Source organism: Chiloscyllium plagiosum, unplaced genomic scaffold (assembly GCF_037043375.1).
Source record: "Chiloscyllium plagiosum isolate Xiang-an unplaced genomic scaffold, Cpla_swu_hap1 HiC_scaffold_10, whole genome shotgun sequence".
In the NCBI taxonomy this organism is placed as follows: domain Eukaryota; kingdom Metazoa; phylum Chordata; class Chondrichthyes; order Orectolobiformes; family Hemiscylliidae; genus Chiloscyllium; species Chiloscyllium plagiosum.
In genome coordinates, this window is record NW_028270148.1 from 57674456 (window position 1) to 57696018 (window position 21563).

Genomic DNA, 21563 nt, shown 5'->3' on the forward strand with positions numbered 1-21563 from the left:
GCTATCATTTAAGAGCTGCAGATGGATCTGCAGTGGGAGAGGAAGGATCCAGCTGCTCTGGTCCAGATAAGAACTAAGAACATGGACAAGACAGGGAAAGAGATGCTGCATTGAGAACATGAGGAGCTGGGAATCAAAATGAGAAGGAGGATCTCAAAGGTTATAATCTCTGCATTATTATCTGAACCACACACATATTTGCAGAAGGAAAATTAGATTAGAAGATGAATGTATTGCTCCAAGACTGCTGTGGGAGAAGTGGATTTTGGTCTGTGAGGCAAAAGTCTCAGTACTACGGATGTGAGATCTCCATCGAAATGGCAGTCTCCACGTGAATCACACTGGGGCCAGTGTTCTTGAAAGACAATCAGGGAAGTGGAGAGGATTTTATTCCAAATAGTGGGGTCAAATGAACAAATTTGTGAAAAAATGTGACAAACCAAACCAGAGCTGACGTCAAAGAGAAATGGTAGCAATATGGGAAATGATAGACAGACCGTGATATGAAAAGACTGAGAGTAAGCCAACAGATAGGACTAGAATGTATAAAAATGAGTTGCAAGACTCTGGCCAGAATTCTATTGGGGCTTGATTGTTATTGACCATGATGTGATTTGAGGCAGAATTTGACAAAGAAATCCAGCAAGGCTGATCTTGCCGTCAGAACAACACGCTCCGTTCACCGGGAGGCGAGGTGAGCTTCTCACTGGGCAGTGGAAAGTTGCCAATTATTGCTTGTTAAATGCCTTACTAACACCACGATTCACCTCATTCAAATTCAGCTTCATATCTTCCCAAACAAGCTGGGTGTTCAGAATTCTCCCCACGTTAGTCAGAGCGGGTACCTGGCATCCGCAGCTTGGCATTGGCTGCTACCGGTCTCCATGTCGATCACCATCTCCAGGTACAATCAATGGCTACCGGCTGCATACACCCCTTGTTCATGGCCATGGGTATCCTACAGTTGCCAATCCCTCATGACAATTATGGAAGCTCTCCTTATGCAGGCCACTCAGAAACCACAGACTTACAACCAACAAACAGCATGGAAAGGCTCCTTCTAGGATACTTTGCATAAGTAACAGGCACCCAGCTGCATGCCGACTCTCTGAGTCCTGTTTACTTTGTTCCTACCTGTATGCCTCGCCTTGCCATGCCATACCATGCCTGATAACCACAGGCTAACTGCTATCCATATTGACATATTGATGTGCTCTTTTGCACAGTCAAACAGACTGGCTGCTTGTCATGTTCATCACTGAGGTCTGTTTCTGGGGTGTGATGTGGGGAGGTGGTGGAGGGAGATGCATGTTGTCATTGTGAATGCCACACCAAGATGTTAATCGAACATCAAAAACACATGCCCACTGTCTGCATGGCAAGCACACTGTACATTTATTCAAGCAAATTAGTGAAGGAAAAGGATAGACCAGATATAAAAGTTGAAGTTCTAAATTTGAAAAAAGGCAATTTTGACGGTATTAGGCAAGAACTTTTGAAAGCTGATTGGAGGCAGATGTTCGCAGGTAAAGGGACGACTGGAAAATGGGAAGCCTTCAGAAATGAGATAACAAGAATCCAGAGAAAATATATTCCTGTCAGGGTGAAAGGGAAGGCTGGTAGATATGGGAATGCTGGATGACCAAAGAAATTGAGGGTTTGGTTAAGAAAAAGAAGGAAGCATATGTCAGGTATAGACAGGATAGATCGAGTGAATCGTTAGAAGAGTATAAAGAAAGTAGGAGTATACTTAAGAGGGAAATCAGGAGGGCAAAACGGGGACATGAGATAGCTTTGGCAAATAGAATTAAGGAGAATCCAAAGAGGTTTTACAAATATATTAAGGACAAAAGGGTAACTAGGGAAAGAATGGGCCCCTCAAAGATCAGCAAGGCGGCCTTTGTGTGGAGCCACAGAAAATGGGGGAGATACTAAGTGAATATTTTGCATCAGTATTTACTGTGGAAAAGGATATGGAAGATATAGACTGTAGGGAAATAGATGGTGACATCTTGCAAAATGTCCAGATTACAGAGGAGGAAGTGCTGGATGTCTTGAAACATTTAAAAGTGGATAAATCCCCAGGACCTGATCAGGTGTACCCGAGAACTCTGTGGGAAGCTGGAAAAGTGATTGATGGGCCTCTTGCTGAGATATTTGTATCATCGATAGTCATAGGTGAGGTGCCGGAAGACTGGAGGTTAGCAAACGTGGTGCCACAGTTTAAGAAGGGTGGTAAAGACAAGCCAGGGAACTATAGACCAGTGAGCCTGACCTCGGTGGTGGGCAAGTTGTTAGAAGGAATCCTGAGGGACAGGATGGGAGTGTTGCTGAACAAATAGACCTTGGAGTGCAGATTCATAGCTCCTTAAAAGTGGAGTTGCAGGTAGATAGGATAGTGAAGAAGGCGTTTGGTATGCTTTCCTTTATTGGCCAGAGTATTGAGTACAGGAGTTGGGAGGTCATGTTGTGGCTGTACAGGACATTGGTTAGGCCACTGTTGGAAAATTGCATGCAATTCTGGTCTCCTTCCTATCGGAAAGATGTTGTGAAACTTGAAAGGGTTCAGAAAAGATTTACAAGGATGTTGCCAGGGTTGGAGGATCTGAGCTACAGGGAGAAGCTGAACAGGCTGGGGCTGTTTTCCCTGGAGCGCCGGAGACTGAGGGGTGACCTTATAGAGGTTTACAAAATTATGAGGGGCATGGATAGGATAAATAGACAAAGTCTTTTCCCTGGGGTTGGGGAGTCCAGAACTAGACGGCATAGGTTAGGGTGAGAGGGGAAAGATATAAAAGAGACCTAGGGGGCAACTTTTTCACGCAGAGCGTAGTATGTGCATGGAATTAGCTGCCAGAGGATGTGGTGGATTCTGGTATCATTGCAATGTTTAAGAGGCATTTGGATGTGTGTATAAATAGGAAGGGTTTGGAGGGATATGGACCGGGTGCTGGCAGGTGGGACTAGATTGTGTTGTGATATCTGGTCGGCATGGACAGGTTGGACTGAAGGGTCTGTTTCCATGCTGTACATCTCCATGACTCTATGACTCTAATTGGTAACATCTGAAAGTGTGTGCGGGCCAATTCTCAGTCCAATCAAGCCCATGATCTGTCAGGGAATCATGATATTTTCAGTCACAGGCAGAGTCTGTACACAGCCAAGAGACTTGGCCATGGTCAATCATCTGCTTGGGCCGTTCACAGTCAGGAGGTCTGTCTGACTACAGTGCAGAGAATGCAGTAGTCAGTCCTTGTGGGTCAACACCAGCAATATGGGTAACTTCATCCTCAGTCAGGGAGCTGCATACACAACAGTCTGCTCAGTCAAGTCTATGAATGCTCATCAAATACAATTGATGGTCTGGGACGAACACAGACCTGGTGGTCGGTGCTTTGAACATTGAGGATAATGTAAACAGGGATTTGTAGGAGCAACAGAGAGATCACGGTGGCTCAGTGGTTAGCAAAGCTGTCTCAGAGCGCCAGGAACCCAAGTTCGATTCCAGCCTCTGCTGACTATCTGTGTCTGCATGGGTTTCCTCTGGGTGCTCCAGTTTCCTCCCATAGTTCAAAGATATGCAGGTTAGGGGAATTGGCCATGCTAAATTGCCCATAGTGTTCAGGGGTGTGTAGGTTTGGAGCATCATTCAGGATAAATGTAGAGGAATAGATCTGGGTGGGTTACTCTTTGGAGGGTCAGCGTGGACTTGTTGGGCTAAAGGGCCTGATTCCACACTGTGGGATTCTATGATGCAGACTGTCATTTTATAATCTGTCACGTCAGATTGATAATGGTTTACAATGAATGCAATAAAAAGTTGAATGATTGATGTATATCTGGGATGAAACAGGAGTCAGAGCATAGTAGGCACTCCCGTTTGATTATAATGTTGCTCTACCAGTGTGTGGCTTTACAAAGTTAGTGCACATGCTGAAGTTGCATGAATGATGGAGACTTTGCCCTCGTTATTGGGTGTTGTATGCCTCACTGTGTGGAAGACTGCAGGCAGCTTTCACCTGTGTGGCATGCCAACATTGACTCACCTGACACCTAAGCACCCTTGTCACTCCTAATGCTTCAAACAAGATCATTTTCCACCAAGAATCCTTCACCTTGCCCTGATGGGATATCCATTGGTCACTGTAGCTGCCTTCCTAAGGCGAAAGTGGGTAAAGCAGAACTTGGGAACAAAATATAGGTCAAGTACAGCAGCGTGCCATATAGGATAAGGAGCAGCCATCTTAGGGAGAGGTCACAGTGCAGGGTCCCTCAGTTGTGGATGGGTTCCACAGGCGGACACCATTAATTGCCCCCGACTCTAAATCTTGGGGATGACTGAGGAATTATGCTGGACAGTGGAGCAGGGCCTGAGAGCTGCAGCACTGGGAGACCACCCTGCCCCAGTTGCTGTGAAATGGCGCACTCCAGGCAGTGCCAAGTAACCTGTGTGGATTCTCTGAGTCTTGCACCCACAGATGCATCAGGATGGTGACCAATGCAATTTCTGAAAGATCAGACTGGTTCATTTGTTTTGTTGCTGAGGAGGTCAACGCTGCAGTGCAGGCAATAGGAGTCGGGGACATAGCTGGGTTCTCCCCAGTTGAAAGGTACAATCACTGCAGACGCATGACAAAGTTCCACTGCTTTTATGTTCAGGTGATCTGCGATCTGGGGGTGGCTCTCCAGTACAGTCCCATTACCCTAACATGCTATGCTCTGCACAATTGAAGCAGGCAGTGAGGTAATGTGATGCATGCTGAGGAACCAGGAGAACAGGAGCAGTCTTGTTCTGAGGAAACAACAAGGACACTGGGAACAGAAAACTCTCCTTGTGCATGACAGAGCTCAGCTATGTGAGACACTACATGCTAGACCAGACCTGATTGACATGTTTCCAGTTGATAAGAGCTGAGTGCAACAGACAATGGAATGTAGAATGGCTTTTGATCAAGATACCTGTACCAGCATTTGGTTTGCATTTTTAGGATGAGCCTCTATTTGTTTTGTTTGTGATTTATTTTTATTAGTCACAAATCAAAACTTATTTTTGGACTTTTCTCATTGTTTGCCTGTCCAAGACATTCTCCGACTGAACAATGACCAGCTGAGGTGGGCACTGGAGACAGAGTGGCACAGCCAGAAAGAATGCAGCTCTCCTGGTGAATGTCCACTGAGTGGCACATTGTTCTGGGAACAGTGCATGGTACAATGGAGCTAGAATCAGACAAGGGGGACACCATCAGGAATAGGTAGATAGTTAATGAAGTGAGCTTGGCAAAACATGGCAAGAAATATTGCGAGGTCTCAAAACACAGAACCCTAAAAAAAAAACTTGACACAACTCTCATCTAGACAATAAAATGTAAACTTCTGCCCTCTCTATCTGAATGAACATAGCATTTAAAAATGAACAGCCGAATAGAGAACACAAATAAAACTAAATATGAGCTGATAGGCATTGTAGAGAAATGGCTACGGGTTTATATAGATTGAAGTCTGAATTCTGATAGGCACAGGACAGATTAAAAGGATAGGAAATTAGAAAATAGTAGAATAGAAGTTCTGTTATTTATGGATGACATGAACATAATAGAGAATGAAGATCTCAAATTTTTGAAACTCATTCATGGGATTCCTGCATCATGGGCTGGCTAGCATTTATTGCACTTCCTCAGTTGCCCTTGAGAAGGTGGTGGTGAGTTACCATCTTGAACCACTACAATCCACTTGCCACAGGAACTTTTTGATTCAGTACCAGTGAAGTAATGGCAATATATTTCCAAGTGAGGATGGTGAGTGGCTTGGAGTTGAACTTGCAGATGGTGATGTTGCAATGTATCAGCTGCCTTTGCCCTTCTAGATGGAAGTGGTCATGAGTTTGGAAGGTGTTGCCTTAGGATCTTTGGTGAATTTCTACAGTCCATTTTGTAGATCGTACCCACTGCTGCTACTGAGCATTGGTGGTGGAAGGAATGGATGCTTGTAGATGTGGTGCCAAACAAGTGGACTGGTTGGTCCTGGCTGGTGTCAAGTTTCTTGACTGCTGTTGGGACTGCATTCATCCACACAAGTGGGGAGTATTGCATCACACTCCTGACTTGTGCCTCATAGATGGTGGACAGGGGTCTGGGAGTCAGGAGGTAAGTTACTCGCCACAATATTCTGAGCTTCTGACCTGCTCTTGTCACCACTATGTTTATGCAGTGAGTATCTTGTCAATGGTAACCCAAAGGATGTTTATAGTGAGGGATTCAGTGATGGTAACACTATTGAATCAAGAAGTGCTGGTTAGATTCTTTCTTATTAGTAATGGTCATAGCCTTGCATTTCTATGGTGCGAATGTTACTTACTACTTGTCAGTCCAAGCCTGGAAACTGTCCAGATCTTGTTGCATTTGAACATGGACTGCTTCAGTATCTGAGGAGTTGTGAATATTGCTGAACATTGTGCAATCATCGGTGGACATCCACATTTCTGACTTTGTGATGAAGGGAGGGTCATTGATGAAGATGGTTAGGCCAAGGATACTATCCTGAGGAATTCCTGCAGTGATAGATCTCGGCACTTCTGGTTGAAGATTGCTGCAAATGCATCTGCCCTTATCTTTTGCACTGATTTGCTGCACTCTTCCATCTTTGAGAATGGGATGTTTATGGAGCCTCCTCCAGTGATTTGGAGAATTTTCTACCACCACTCATGACTGGTTGTGGCAGGACTGCAGAGCTTAGATCCGACCTGTTGGTTGTAGGACTACTTAGCTCTATCACCTGCTGCTTTTGCTATTTGGCACACTGCTTGGTAGCTTCACTAGGTTGACATCTCATTTTCAAATTTGCCTGATACTGCTTCTGGCATGGCCTTCTGCACTCTCTATTGAACCAGAGTTGATCCCCTCGCTTGATGATAATGGTTGAGTAGGGATATGTCAGGCTATGAGGTTGCAAATTGTGCTGGAGTACAATTTTGTTGCTGTTGATGGCCCCTGGGTTTCTAGATCTGTTCGATGTCTGTTCCATTTAGCATGATGATAGTGTATTCTCAATTTGAAGGCGGGACTTTGTCTCTACAAGGACAGTGAGGTGATCAGTCTTACCGATACTGTCATTGATAAATGCATCTGCAGCCAACAGATTGGTAAGGATGAGGTCAAGTATGTTTTTCCCTCATGTTGGTTCCCTCACCACCTGCCACAGACCCAGTCTAGAAGCTCTGACCAGGTTGATCAGTGCTGCTCCCGAGTCACTCTTGGTGTAGGCACTGAAATCCTGCACCCAGAGGACATTTTGGCCACCTTTGGTGCTTCCTCCAAAAATTGTTCAACATGGAGAAGTACTGATTCAGATTCGAAGGGCCAATTTTTTTAAAAGGTATTGTTGAAAATTCGACAGTCTGGGAACAGATGTAGTAATCCTGGAAGTAGGACTTACCCACCATTTTAAAGGGTTCCTGAGTTATCTCAGCTTGGCAAAAATCCAGGTCTCCATATCTCCACAAACTAGCACATATATTTTTTTTCAGTTACAGACGTTAAAGTTATCTGATAATAATGTAATCATAATTGTGTCAATTTACCACCCAAGCAGAAAAAACCTGCAATTTTCAACAAGAGTAAATTGAATTTAACACTGCCAATGACCTAAAATTCCCAATTAGAAGTCGGTCTTATTATTGAAACCCATTGTGTTCAAGTACTTTACGAATGCCGATATACCAAAATGAGACAAATGAGTCACTGGCAGTGAAGCATGGGGTCGGTACAGAACAGTGTGCATGCTGAGCCCAGCAGGAAATATTTATTCTTGTAAAACAGATTTAGAAATATCATCAAGTATTAATGAATAGAATGGTTCTCCAATAAATGCTTCTGTTAAAATTTAGAAAAGTCAAGAAAAGCTGTGTGTTTTCTTTCATTTAACTTTAATTTATTCACAATATGTGGACAGCATGGGAAAGGCCAACATTTCTTACTGTCCCTTATTGGCCTTATAAAGCTGGCAATGATGGCTATCTTGAATCTTTGTAGGTGTAGATTTACACCCAATACTCTCAGTGATGGAGTTCCAGGATATGAACCAAGGAACAGTAAATAAACAGTAATATAGTTCACTAATGTCCTTCAGGGAAGGAATCCGCCATCCTCACCTGGTCTAGCCTACATGTGACTCCAGATGTATAGCAATGTTGATGACTGTCAAATGCCCTCTGAAATGACCCAGCAAGCCACTCAGTTCAAGGGCAACTCAGGATGGGAAACTGGGCCAGCCAGTGATGCCCACACCCCACAACTGAATAAGAAAATCAACTTCAGGATGGTGCCTGATTTGGAAAAGAACTAACAGGTACACCCATGCATCTGCTGTCCATGCCCTTCAAAGTGATGGAGATATAAGTTTGGAAGTTGCTATTAAAGGAAACTGGTGCTAAAAACTTGTTATATTTTCACTACAAACAATACGACAGCAAATGAGCTTTAATGATGGAAGCAAAAGAGTTTCTGCTACACAGTTCCAACATAACAAAATGTAGGAAAAACACAACACATTGTTCCTAACACTTTCCCAAACAATTCTAGTGGAGCTCCAACTATTTTGCTTTAGTGGTCTTCTCTCCTGAATGGATTATATAAACGTGACAATCGTCACATTCAACCCGATATCAAATCCAAGAAATTATTTTTAGCTTCAGTGCTTAAAATATTGTATTTCTGTCTTATTACAATAAACAACATTTTCTTACAGAAGGACAAACACAAATTTGCATGAAAGCATCTTAGTTCAAAGCCTTGGCAATTGTTGAATAATGTCAAAGACTGAAGTGATGGTGTATTGATCCATGTGGGAACTGCATTAGCATTATCATTATGTGATTATAGGTAAAAAATATAAAAAGGCTCAACAGTACCTAACAATCTCCTGGGCATACAAAGTAGATACACATATTAGATTAGATTATTGTCACGTACGGAAATATAGTGAAAACTATTGTTTTCTGTGTTAATTGCAGAGTCGCCACTGGTTTCCCTCAGAGTGTCTACATTACAATAAACACTAAGTTACATCAGATGACTTTTAACCAGTGAAAATTAACAAATTTAAATAATGCAATTGAATGCATATTTATTTTTAAATCTCAGTCTTGCACCCAAAACAGTAGCTAATACTATTACTTTGGTGCTGCAACACCTTTATACCTTACCACTGCCAATATTATAGCTTTAGGTGTTGTCATTCTACATATCTACAGTCTGAAGAAAACCATAACAACTTTGCTTCAAATCTGTCACTGCAGCAACTGAAGAGTGTCATCAACACTCACAAAGAAAGGACAAAAGAACAATCGAGATCTTCTACCCTCATGATGATGAAACCAACGTTGCTAGCTTATATCCTTTGTTGAGTTTCATGTTTCATGCCAGGAATTGTTGCATGTTTTGCATAAATTGTGTAATTGTTACTTCTTATGAAGGTTATATTTACCGGTTTCAGATATCACCCCCTCCTCTCCATGTTGTACTGCATATTTTGAATGCGCCCGAAGGTGTTAGTAATATATTGGTGTATTGAAAGGGTTCTCAAAACATTTGGCATCTGCTTATCTGAAATTAACAAGGTTTTAACTGATTGCTTTCATTTGCAGTGATTCCTGATAACTATATAATAAATCTACCAGATGATTCGGACAGCAATTTTCCTCTGGCAGTTACCATATAGGACGCTATGTCTTGGCTACAATAAGGTATATTGGATGCTTGCCTTTGACAAAATAGGAAACTTAATTTATATTTTTAATATTCCCTTTGGTCCTTCCTGAAATGAAAACAAAAGAAGACCAAAGGGAGTGAAGTTATCTTATTCAATGGTATGAATTTGGGTTCATATTATGCATGAAAATCACATCGTGTCTGTGCAGTTTATGGTCCCAGAGAATAATTATCTTGTAGGTCCTCTATTCCACAGTGGATAGTTGTCTAGTCTTGAAGGAGTTGACTGTTGTTCAGGGTTCATCAAGCACTTTGGAAAGTGTAATATGCCTTATGCATTTGTTCACTCACGTGAAACAACATAACATTCAAAGTAAGAAATCCAAATTTTATCCTTAGAGGATACATATAGGAAAATAGGAACATAGAAAAAGAAGGAGCAGGAATAAATTGTTGTGATATCACCTTAAGAAGTGAGCGGGTAAATGAACAAGTAGTCAAATCAGCAGCCAATGTCAATCAAGATTAGATCATGATAGTGTCAGGGTGCATTGTTACGTATTTTCTGTAACAGCAAAGACAGAACTTCTTTAACAATTCTGATGAGCAAACCTGTATCTTCAAATGAACAGAATTAATGCCATTTATCTATCATGAGTGATATTGATAACTTTCTCACAGGAAAGCACAAAAAGACCATTTGGTCCCTCAAGCCTGCTCTGCTATTCTAAGCGATGGCTCATCATCTACTTCAATGCCATTTTCCAGGGCTAACCATTGAGGTCTTTAATGGCTAGAAAGCTTTGCCTTGAACATGCACAATGACCGCATGTTACAGTCCCCATAGTTGAGAATCCCAATGATTCATTACCCTCCGAGTAATGAATTTCCTCCTTACCTCAGTCAAATGTGGCTTGCACCTTATTCTGAAACTGTGTCACCTTATTCGAGATCTCCGCAACAATTCTGCATCCATCCTGTCTCACATTTTACAAATTTCAATGGGAGTTTCACTTCTGTTTCTTCTAAACTGTAGAACCATCCGACCCAGACTCCTCAATCTTTTCTCATAGCATAGTCACACTATCCCAGAAATTAGTCTTTTTTTTAACTTCTGTAACACTAGCTCCCCAGCAAATATATCTTTACTTAGGTAAGGCGACAAAATTGCATTTAATATGTGAGGTCCAGTCTCACCAAAGTTCAAACACATTATGCAAGGCACTTTAATCTGGTACTCAAATTGCCTCATGATAAAGGACAAAATACCATTTGTCTTCTTAACTGCTTGCTTTACCTGCATGCCGGCACAAATGTTAATTGCACTGGATGAACAATATGGTATTCTATGTCATCATCCCACTTTTCCTTTATGTTGCTATTCTCCCTTTGGCTGAAGCTCTAATTATTTTTTTAAACAAATTTAAATGTAAGCTTGGGTCAGTTAAGTCAGAAAATAATACATGAAGTTGCACATCATCTCCTAATGACCCAAAAGTCAATCGTATGATGTGACAGGGCATCTTGAAAACTCTTAAGCACATTTTCCTTCATGTCCTATAAACTGGAGGAAGTGTTAGTATTTAAAACAAGCATGGCCTCATGCACATTGCTGAGAGATGGTTACCAATATTCCCAGAACATCTCAGATGGTGAGCACAATTACATAAAGGGAGATCACCTGGAGTAACTTAATATCATGCTTGCTTGTGAGACAAAAGTTGGAAGAGGACATCCTAAACCCTTGCCCAACAGGAACTTTTGTCAGAAACTGCAGTACACCTCACAATTTCTGGGCTATAGCTAATATCTTCTTTTCATAGTCTGAGCCTTAAAAATCACAATCCCTTCCCATTACAGCAGAGGGAGGATGCAAGCACCTCTTTTAATTGGCTGTTTCTTGCAAAGTACTCCTCCCACTCCTTAATTCTGTGCATGTGTGCTTCACATATCACTCAGGACTAGCCCCTTTAAATCATTATCTCAATTTAATAGGTGTCAATTTCAGAGCTGCTACTTGCAAGATTTCAGTGGGAGTTTTTTTTTTCCCCAACACTATACTGCAAATAGACCTAGGATCTGGCATTAAAATTATAGAAATTGGTTAGTATCTGGTGAAAATTATACATTGCTTTAAAAGAGTGATAGCTTCTGCAGGATGCCACTGTGATGCCAATTAAATGAAGAGGATAATTACATTTTGAGACAAAAAAGCAGGGCCAAGCACACTTGCCATCTGAAACTGTTCTGGGTCTCCTTCTACCCATGATATTGAAGGTTAATTCTTCTGTGCATTTGAGGACTTGAAATGAATAAATGCCTTCCATTTGTGAAGGTTCTCTTTCAGGCACTATGTTTAGGTATACATATTACAAGGAATAAAGAGACTGGGTTAATGAATGGATATTGAAGAATGCACATCTATGTAACAAGGCAGAAAGGTTTGGCTGGTGCCAGGAAGAATCGTCAGTGTTATTAAGAAGGTATATGTGACAGAGAGCATTAATAATGAGCATGATTTGGAGATGCTGGTGTTGGACTGGGGTGTACAAAGTTAGAAATCACACAACACCAGGTTATAGTCCAACAGGTTTAATTGGAAGCACACTAGCTTTTGGAGCGACTATTACCTGATGAAGGAGCGTCACTCTGAAAGCTAGTGTGCTTCCAATTAAACCTGTTGGACTATAACCTGGTGTTGTGTGATTTTTAATAATGAGAGTATTGGCAGGGCGTGCAAATAGCAGCTAGGAAAAGAGCCATTGAAAAGTGTTATGAACATTGGCTGTAAAATCTGTGTAACATTGGAAACAAAATCTTGCAGCATTTTTCTCAATTCATTCATGGGAACCAGCAATTACTGTCCATCTCTAACTGACTGAGCTGGTGGTAATTAACACCCTTCTTAAACTACTGCTGTCCGTGATGAGTAGATACATCCACAGTGCTGATACAGAGTAAGTTCCAGAAAATGACTCAATTGCAAATGAAGGAACAGCAATATAGCTTAAAGTTAGAATGGTGGTTGGCTTGGAGGGGAACTTAGAGGTGGTGGTGTTGCACTTCATCTGCTATCCCTGTTCTTCAAGATGGTAGAAGTATCAGGCTTGGAAAGTGCTGTTGGAGGAGCCTTTGTAAGTTATCACAGTGCATCTTATGAATGGTATACATTGCTTCCTTGGACTTGTAATGAAGGGAATGAAAATTGAAGGCAGCAAATGAAAGGCACAGTGTGTGATTGGCCAATGAGTGAGGCTGCTTGGTTCTATGGTGTCAAGCTTCTGGAGTGTTGTTGGAGCTACACCTATCCAGGCAACGAGGAATGCTCACTCCTGTCTTGAGCCTTGTAAATGATGGCAGACCCTAGGAAATCACAAAGTGAGTAATACATCACCTGAATACCAGCTTCAGAACTGCTTTTATGACCACAGTATGTATATAAATGGGCTCGTTTGGTTTCAATCCCTCAGATGTTGATAGTGGGGTTTCAGCAATCATGATGCCTTGTATATCAAGGAGCAATGGTTATACTCTTTCTTGTTTGAAATAGTCGTTGCCTGGCACATCTGTGGCATGAGTTTTACTTGCTACGCATCAGTCCAAGCCTAATTATGCAGTTCTGGGTGCACGTAAGCACAAAATGCTTCAGCAGAGTCCTGAATGATGCTGAATATTATGCAATCATCAGCCAAAATCCATGTTACATCTGATATTATGGTGATAACAGGTAAACGTTAAAGCAGCTGAAGATGGTTGGGCCTAGGACACTACCACATAGAACTCTGAAGAGATTGCTTGCGATTGAGATAATTGATCTCCAACAACCAGAAGGATCTCCTGTTGAGCTAGCTATGGCAACCTTCATATGTTTGAACAAAGTGACTGAAGTAGACAACAGATGAACTTTTATTATTTATATGAATTTCTAGAAGACATTGGAGAGAGTCATTCACAAGAGACAGTTAACTAAGATTGAAGATTTTGGAACTAAAGGCAAATTATTGACTCAGTTATGAAATTTGCTGCAGCAAAAGACAGATTAGAAATAATGTACAAATACCCCAATGGATGTGATACATGATTATTCTGCAGGGGCTATTATTGGGGATTCAATATGTGCAATATTTGGCAATTGTGGTATCTATCTAAATAAGAAAACTGTGACATAGCCTTCAATATTATCTTCTGTATTTATGTTACAACATAACTACATTAACCAATACAAACAATAATAAAAGAGCTCCCCAAACCAAAAGATAACCCTTGAAAAGCAAACTATAGCCCTCTTAAAAGTCTTAAAATATAACGTTGCTTAAAAAAGGTAAATACTGGAACTGTAAGGACTGATGTGTAGCAAATAACATTCGTGCCACATATGCACAATTTTAATCTACTTGATCTTTTAAGAGTCCAAACCATTTAGTATGGTTCTCTTGCCCCACAACACAATGGAACATGTCCTGTGTGAAGACTGGACCTTGTCTCCACAATGATCATGCAGCTTTACCTCTGTTGTTATGATCAAATGCATCAAGTAGATTCATAGAGACAACATCAAGGAAAGGTTATCCCCTGCTGCAATCCAGGTCTAGCAAGTATTTTTATTCAGGACTCAACCAGTTCAATCAATGGTGGTGTAACCTAGCTGGTCTTGGTAATGAACATTGAAGTCTCTTGTTCTAGTTAGTACTCTCGTTGCCCTCAGTGCTTCTATAAATGGTGTTCAACATGGAAGAATACTGATTTATTAATTGAATGAGGGCAGTAGATTAACTTGCATACAGTTGACCTGTTGAAGCTGTCAGTGAGTATGACTGTATTAGATTGTTGCTTGTCTAGTTTGTGAAATGGTACCTCTAATTTTGTTAGAAGTCTCCAGATGTCGCTGAACATAAACTGCAAAGTCATTCAACAGGTCTGGCGGCCTAAGTGAAGGGAAAGTGTAGTTTACATTTCAGTTCAAGTAACCTGTCTTCAGGACTTTTGCAAGGTTGACAGAACTGGCTATTCCTTTGCCATTTCTAGTGCCAAGGTGAATAGCAACTGCTCAAACTGGTTTTAGTCAAGACCATTTCAGAAGGTTGATAAGAGTCAAACATTGCTTTGGTGGGATCTGAACTCTTATATCTCAAGCATTAGCACAGGCTTCTGCATTGTCTGTCAAAATGACCCTGAGCTTCCAGTTACCTGCCACATTAATACAGCACTATGTTCCCTGGCTAATATTTGTCTCAGGTCTGCTACAGTGCTCCAGATAGGCTCAACACAAGCTGGAGGAACAACATCTTATCATCTGCGTTGGTACCTTACAGTTTTCATGTTGGTTACCTGTCCTCCCATTTTGTTCTACACCCTACTGTGAATGGGGTGCTCCCTGTCGAACCAACCCCTTTTCAACTGTGCACAATTCTTGTTAACAACCTCATTTATCACTTTCTACACCTATCATCAGCTATCTCTTTGCTTGCCTATCCTTTACTACTCTCTCTCATAGACTCCATTTTCATGTACTAATTTTACTGCCCTTCCCAGCCACCAACCCATCATCAGCATAAACATCCCCCCGACCCCTTTCCCAGCTATTTCAGTTCTGACAAAAGGTCAGTGGAAACATTAACTCTGTTTTCTCTTGAAAGGTGCTGCCAGACCTGTTGTGTTTCTCCTGCACTCTGGATCACTACTTCAGAAATATTTACACTACACTGCCATTCACATTGTGTACTGCACATTGGGACCCAACTTTGCCAGTGACATTCACATCCACATTCCTCTGGTCTTCCATGTCTAAATTCAGGTAAATTAAATTGATGAAGGACAAAATTGCATCATGTAATCTCAACCGTACCATTCCTATTGGATGCGCTAGCTTAATTTTGCCCCTTTGGAAACAACAGGACAAAAAACATATGAATCAGAACTTAATGTAAGTTAAAGAGATGACCTTGCAATCTTACAATCTCATTGCTCAGCTCATTGAAAATAATTGAATGTACACCACAGGACTTAACAATTTTGATAGTTAGTTTATTTTGGCCTCTTTTGCCTATCCCTTTATTCTTTCTTTCTTTACATCTCTTTGTCTCTGTGTCTCCTCGCCCCTTCCATGGTTCTCCATTTCCATGTATTCTATTCATTTCTTCCAACCCCCACCCTATCAGCAGTGTAAATTTCCCCACCTTTCCGACCTTTGCCTATCAACACTCCAGGCTCAGTCATGACATGGACTGCTTTCAGCACAGCAAACTCATTTTCACCTAATGATAGTCCCAATTATCAGGTTTCCTTTCTCCTGAGCATATTACCATCCACTTCTTTTTCCTGCTAGCTGGTATTGTCTGTCTCTCTCTCTCTCTGTCTCTCTCTCTCTGTCTCTCTCTCTCTCTCTATGGGTTCCATCTCCATCTATCCTTTTATTTATTTGTTGCATTGCCCCTTTCCCCCCAACTTCTTCAGCAAGAACGCCACCTTTTCCCAGCTACTATCATTCCTGAAGAAGGGTCATTGGATTTGAAACATTGATTCTGGTCTCATTCAAATCTCTCTAAACAGGTGGGAATTGTTTGAAAATCATATTACACTATTTAGGCCTCATTTCCAAGTATTCAGCTACAAACTGACAGATACATCCTGGAATTATTGAGATCATAATTGGATGCAAATCAATGGTGTCATGCAGTAGAGTACCACCCAATTCTCTAATCACACTGTCTACTTAAAAATGAAAATAAGCACCATTGAACCTGTCTCTCTTGTGTCCATAAAGTTGAAACGTTCAAAGAATTTGTGTCAAATTCCATGCAATCAAGGTAGGCTCTTCCAACTTGCAAAGTACATTTTTAAAGATACTGACTTTTTTTATAGAATCTAAATGAAAATACATTTGGATTGGGCCAATATTTCTATCAAGAATTCACATTATTTCAAATAACTCTTTCCTAATTCTGTCACTTGAGTATGCTTGATTTTTTTACTGAAGAAAAGGATGTACCATAACTTGATCTATCTAAATTGCACCAGTTTCATAATCCAAGGAAGTCGAAAATGGTTTTGAGAGAATTATATTTCCAATCATGCAATAATAGTGCAGTCACATTTTCTTTCTATCTCTAATAAAAAATATTATTAATCTTTTTGTGTGTAGATGTTCATAAAGCTATTGTGTATTCATGCTTGTGTGAAATAATTTTGATAATGTTGATACCTACATTTTAGTTTTTGTTTTCTTTTCAAAGTGTAGCAGATGATTACAAAACGGCACAACTATAGAGTTCAGCGATTTTAATGAGACATTTGGACTTGTGCGTTTATGAGATCTTGAAATAAAAAGGATCATATTATGTTATTGATTAGTATCACAATTCAGCATTCTTACACTGTACAACAAAAAGCCTTGCATTGGTAGATTATGTGGCTGCTCCCAATCTTATTTTGCCCATGAGAATGATTCCCAGATTCAGTGCTGCCATCATGTAAAGATGTCAACTCCAAACAATGATACTTTAAATAAGGGGAAGAGAATGGAGGAAAGATTCATTGCCAAAAATACATGCTGAAATAAATGGATTCAGGAAGATCTTGGTCTGGAATTTCAGTTGCCAGTGTGGCTGGAATGAGCAGGCATGGCTCTTGGAGAGTGGTATTGAGATCTGCCACCCCTGAAGCACAGTTTTCAAGGAATGACAGGGAAGTAAGCAATTGCATTCATTTTATGGCTCATTAAGCTCTTTGAGGAGCTTGTTAATAGGCAAAAAAAAGTAATCCTCAAAGCTGAAATTGACAAACCTGAACAATCAGATGCACATCTAGATCTAAGGATTACTGTTCAGAAGTCAGGGGTCGCCCACTTAAAGCAGAAATGGGGTGGGTTTTTTTTCACTCTCTCACAAAAGATCACGATTCGTTGGAACTCTCTTCCTAGAAAAGGGGTGGAAGCAGAGTCTTGGAATATTATTGAGGTAGAAGTTGACCAATTCTTGATAAGCAAAGGCGTGAAAGGTCATTGGAGGATGTCAGGAATATAGATTTGTGGTTACAATCAGATCAGCAACGACCTTATTAAATGGGGGAGCAGGCTCAGGGACCAAGTGACCTATTCCTGCTTCTTATTTGAATGCATGCAGCAAGGCCTTTGACCCTTTAAATTTGCCATCTCTTCTGCAAGGACCAGAAGTTTCAATAAAAGTTGCTAACTTCCTTTGCTGCTTGAACTCTGCAGACAGCTCTCACCCACGCGAACATTTGGAATTATTAGTTGAGCACCAAGTGTATTTTTGGCCGAATTAGGGCACCTAAACTTCAAGACATCACTCAGGGTTGGGGCATAGAAATTAATCAAGCCCAGCTCAGAAATTCAGTCTCATATGCCTATAATATCACTGAGCCTTACTTAGTTAGCATGGAACAATGAGATCCTGTTTCTCTGAAAATAATTAACCATGAACCAAAATTACTTCTGGAAGAAGACTGTGGATGGGAGGAATGTGCTGATAATCAAGACTCACTACTCCATCAGTCACACCTGAGTAAAATTGTGTTGATTTAATTGTTAGAATGGATAATTGTTACTCTTTTATATTAGTATTTGGACATGGGTGAAGACTACTCCCCTATGACTTTGAATCGTGGCTGCTTATTTGCTGTACATGAGCTATTTTTACTACATATGGTGCTGGCACATGAAGCAGGTGTGAGACTGGTGCGGATTGCTGGCATACAGCAAGATGCATAGCCCCATGATTCATGACTGCCAACCAGTAAGGCAAGTGCTGGTTGTGTGTGAGCTAACAGACAAGTAAGACATGAATGCCATGAGCATGCAGGTAGGCGTTAAGTGAGTGAGCACTAAGACAGCAAGAAAATAGCCCTGAGATACAATCTGCTCCAATTTCTGAACTGGCTACTGTCCTTGTGTACAAAGTATCCTTGTGACACACTCTGATTGCTAGTTGCTAGCACACTGTGTAGTGAAGATCCGTGCTTCCTCAGTATTCTGCAAGTGGATCAGCAGTGTCATGAGGATTCTAAGAGTTTGGCAAATGTTGGATGACGGTTGCAATGGACGAGGGTTGAATGCAGGTGGTACCCATGGATTACGTCCTAGATGCTTTTTTGTAGAGAGCTACATGGAGGCTCTACACAGTTAGTAGTGAGCTGAAATCGCTAGGTACCCATTTTGAATCCCATTTTTGGTGTCTAGTTTGTTCATGGTGGGTGATTGTAAGGGAAGCTGCAGATTAATGAGGCAAGGTGTGCAGTTAACAAGCAATAATGCCCCTTAATTAGCAACTCACTGCTCCCTAACAAGAATCTCACCTCAACACCCAGAACCCAGCTAAAAAGTACAGTGAGCTACTCCCACACCAGGAGAGGCTCACTGGAATTCTCCCAATTTTCACCATAGCCCATGTTGTTCAGGTCCCTATAAGATAACACATAGAATTTTTGGCACAACACTTGTGGGCTTAGCAACTGGAAACAAATGCTAAAATGTGATGCTTTCTCACATCCATTGTTTCCTGGTGATGAAGCCAAACTGTTAAGAACAATAGATTGGTACTAAATGTCCAGTTTTGATTCGTAACAGAACTCAAAGTCTCTCAAGCATGGTCACAGTCCAAGTTTATAGGTTTATCAGTTTAACAGAAATATTTGAACTCTGTCAGCTCCCCAGAAACTTCTGCTGAGAGAGAGGGAGAGTGCTATACAGCTTTTGGGGTGTCATCTTTTAAACTAACTCCTGAATCCAGAGAACAGAACTCAAAGTCCAGAAAGAATTGCAAGGCAAGCATTAATACAGGGGCTTCTAGACCTTTCAAAGCCACATTTTTCAAGTAGTTGAGACAATAAACTCCATTTCTTAACTCCTTGATAGCTGTGCTGATCTTTCTCTCCAGAATCATTGGTTTCCAACCAGCTTGTGTCAGCAGTTTACAGCACATATTAAACTGCTGACACAAAGACAGAAATTACTGGAAATCCTCAGCAGCAACTGTAGAGACAAATAAGAGCTAATGTTTTGGGTCCAGTGACGTTTCTTCAAAAGTGCTGGTAGCTAGGAAAAGGTTTTGTTTTATGTGACAAAGGGGCCTCGAAAATGTCCACATTCTTCCTCAACCGAGGATTCCCCAGCACCATGGTTTGCAGGGTCCTCAGTCAGGTCTGACCGTGCTCCCGCATCTCAGACCTCACCTCCTCTCAGCCCTCCCACAACAGAGATACAGTCCCCCTTGTCCTCACCTACCATCCCACCAACATCCACATCAGGAAGAGCATTAGCTGTCATTTTGTCAGCTTCAGAGGGATGACACCACCAGACACATATTCCCCTCCCCTTCCTTGACAGCCTTCTGCATGGAATGTGCCCTCCAGGAGACCCTGGTTCATTTGTCTTTCACTCCCATTCCCCTCTTGCAGCCCCGTGGCACCTTCCCCTGCAACTGCAGAAGGTGTTATATCTGCCTGTTTACTTCCTCCCTCCTCTGTATCCAAGGGCCCAATGACACCATCCAGGTGAAGCAACAATTTTTCTGTACTTCACTGAATCTAGTAAATTGCATTTGCTGCTCAAAATGTGGCCTTCTTTACATTGGGGAAATGAAGATAAACTGGATGACTACTTTGCAGAACACTTCTGTGCTGTCCACTAAAAAGACTCTGAGCTTCCCATTGCCTGCCACTTTAACACCCCACCCTGTTCCCTGGCCAACGTCTCTGTCTCAGGCTTGCTGCAGTGCTCCAGCGAACCTCAGCGCCAGCTGGAAGAACAGCACCTCATTTTCCGCTTGAGAACTCTGTAGCCTTTTGGATTAAATGTCGAGTTCAACTATTTCAAAGCTTGAGGCACCTTCTCCCATGTCCTTACCCCAATCCTCACACACTAGGCCTTGTTATTACATGATCTGCTATTATACACTCCCCATTGCTAGCCACTAACAGTCCCTATTAGTAGCCAATCATTCTCCTAGGCTAGCCGTTATACATTTCTGTGTCTGTCCAACTGTTTTCCTCTCTTTGTGCTCTCTCTCTGTCATTCTGCTTAATGTCCATCTAACATTTTCTCTTCATCCCTCTTCCACTCTATCTCAGCCTTAGTGCAGACCCAACTTGGCATTCTCCCGGCCCAGTGAGGCAGTCTCTCGGCCCAGTGAGGCAGTCTCTTGGCCCGGCAAGGTGGTCTCTCGGCTCAGTAAGGCAGTCTCTTGCCCAGCAAGGTGGTCTCTCGGTGCAGAGAGGCAGTCTCTCGCCCCCTCGTGGCAGTCTCTCGCCCCCACGTGGCAGTCTCTCGGCCCAGCATGGCAGTCTCTCGGCCCAGCGTGGCAGTCTCTCGGCCCAGCGTGACAGTCTCTCGGCCCAGCGTGACAGTCTCTCGGCCCAGCGTGGCAGTCTCTCGGCCCAGGAAGGCAGTCTCTCGGCCCAGCGTGGCAGTCTCTCGGCCCAGGAGGGCAGTCTCTCGGCCCAGCGTGGCAGTCTCTCAGCCCAGGGAGACAGTCTCTCAGCCCAGGAAGGCAGTCTCTCAGCCCAGCGTGGCAGTCTCTCGGCCCAGCGTGGCAGTCTCTCGGCCCAGCGTGGCAGTCTCTCGGCCCAGGAAGGCAGTCTCTCGGCCCAGCGTGGCAGTCTCTCAGCCCAGGGAGGCAGTCTCTCGGCCCATGAAGGCAGTCTCTCAGCCCAGGAAGGCAGTCTCTCAGCCCAGCGTGGCAGTCTCTCGGCCCAGCGTGGCAGTCTCTCGGCCCAGCGTGGCAGTCTCTCGGCCCAGGAAGGCAGTCTCTCGGCCCAGCGTGGCAGTCTCTCGGCCCAGGAAGGCAGTCTCTCGGCCCAGCGAGGCAGTCTCTCGGCCCAGCGAGGCAGTCTCTCGGCTCAGGG

At 42.4% G+C, this 21563-nt stretch overlaps 1 protein-coding gene across 31 annotated transcripts in view; it reads right to left on the reverse strand.

The window, feature by feature from the left end:
• Nucleotides 1–21563, reverse strand: part of nrxn1a (neurexin 1a) — a 1876207-nt gene that overhangs the window by 1342003 nt on the left and 512641 nt on the right. The window lies entirely within an intron of this gene.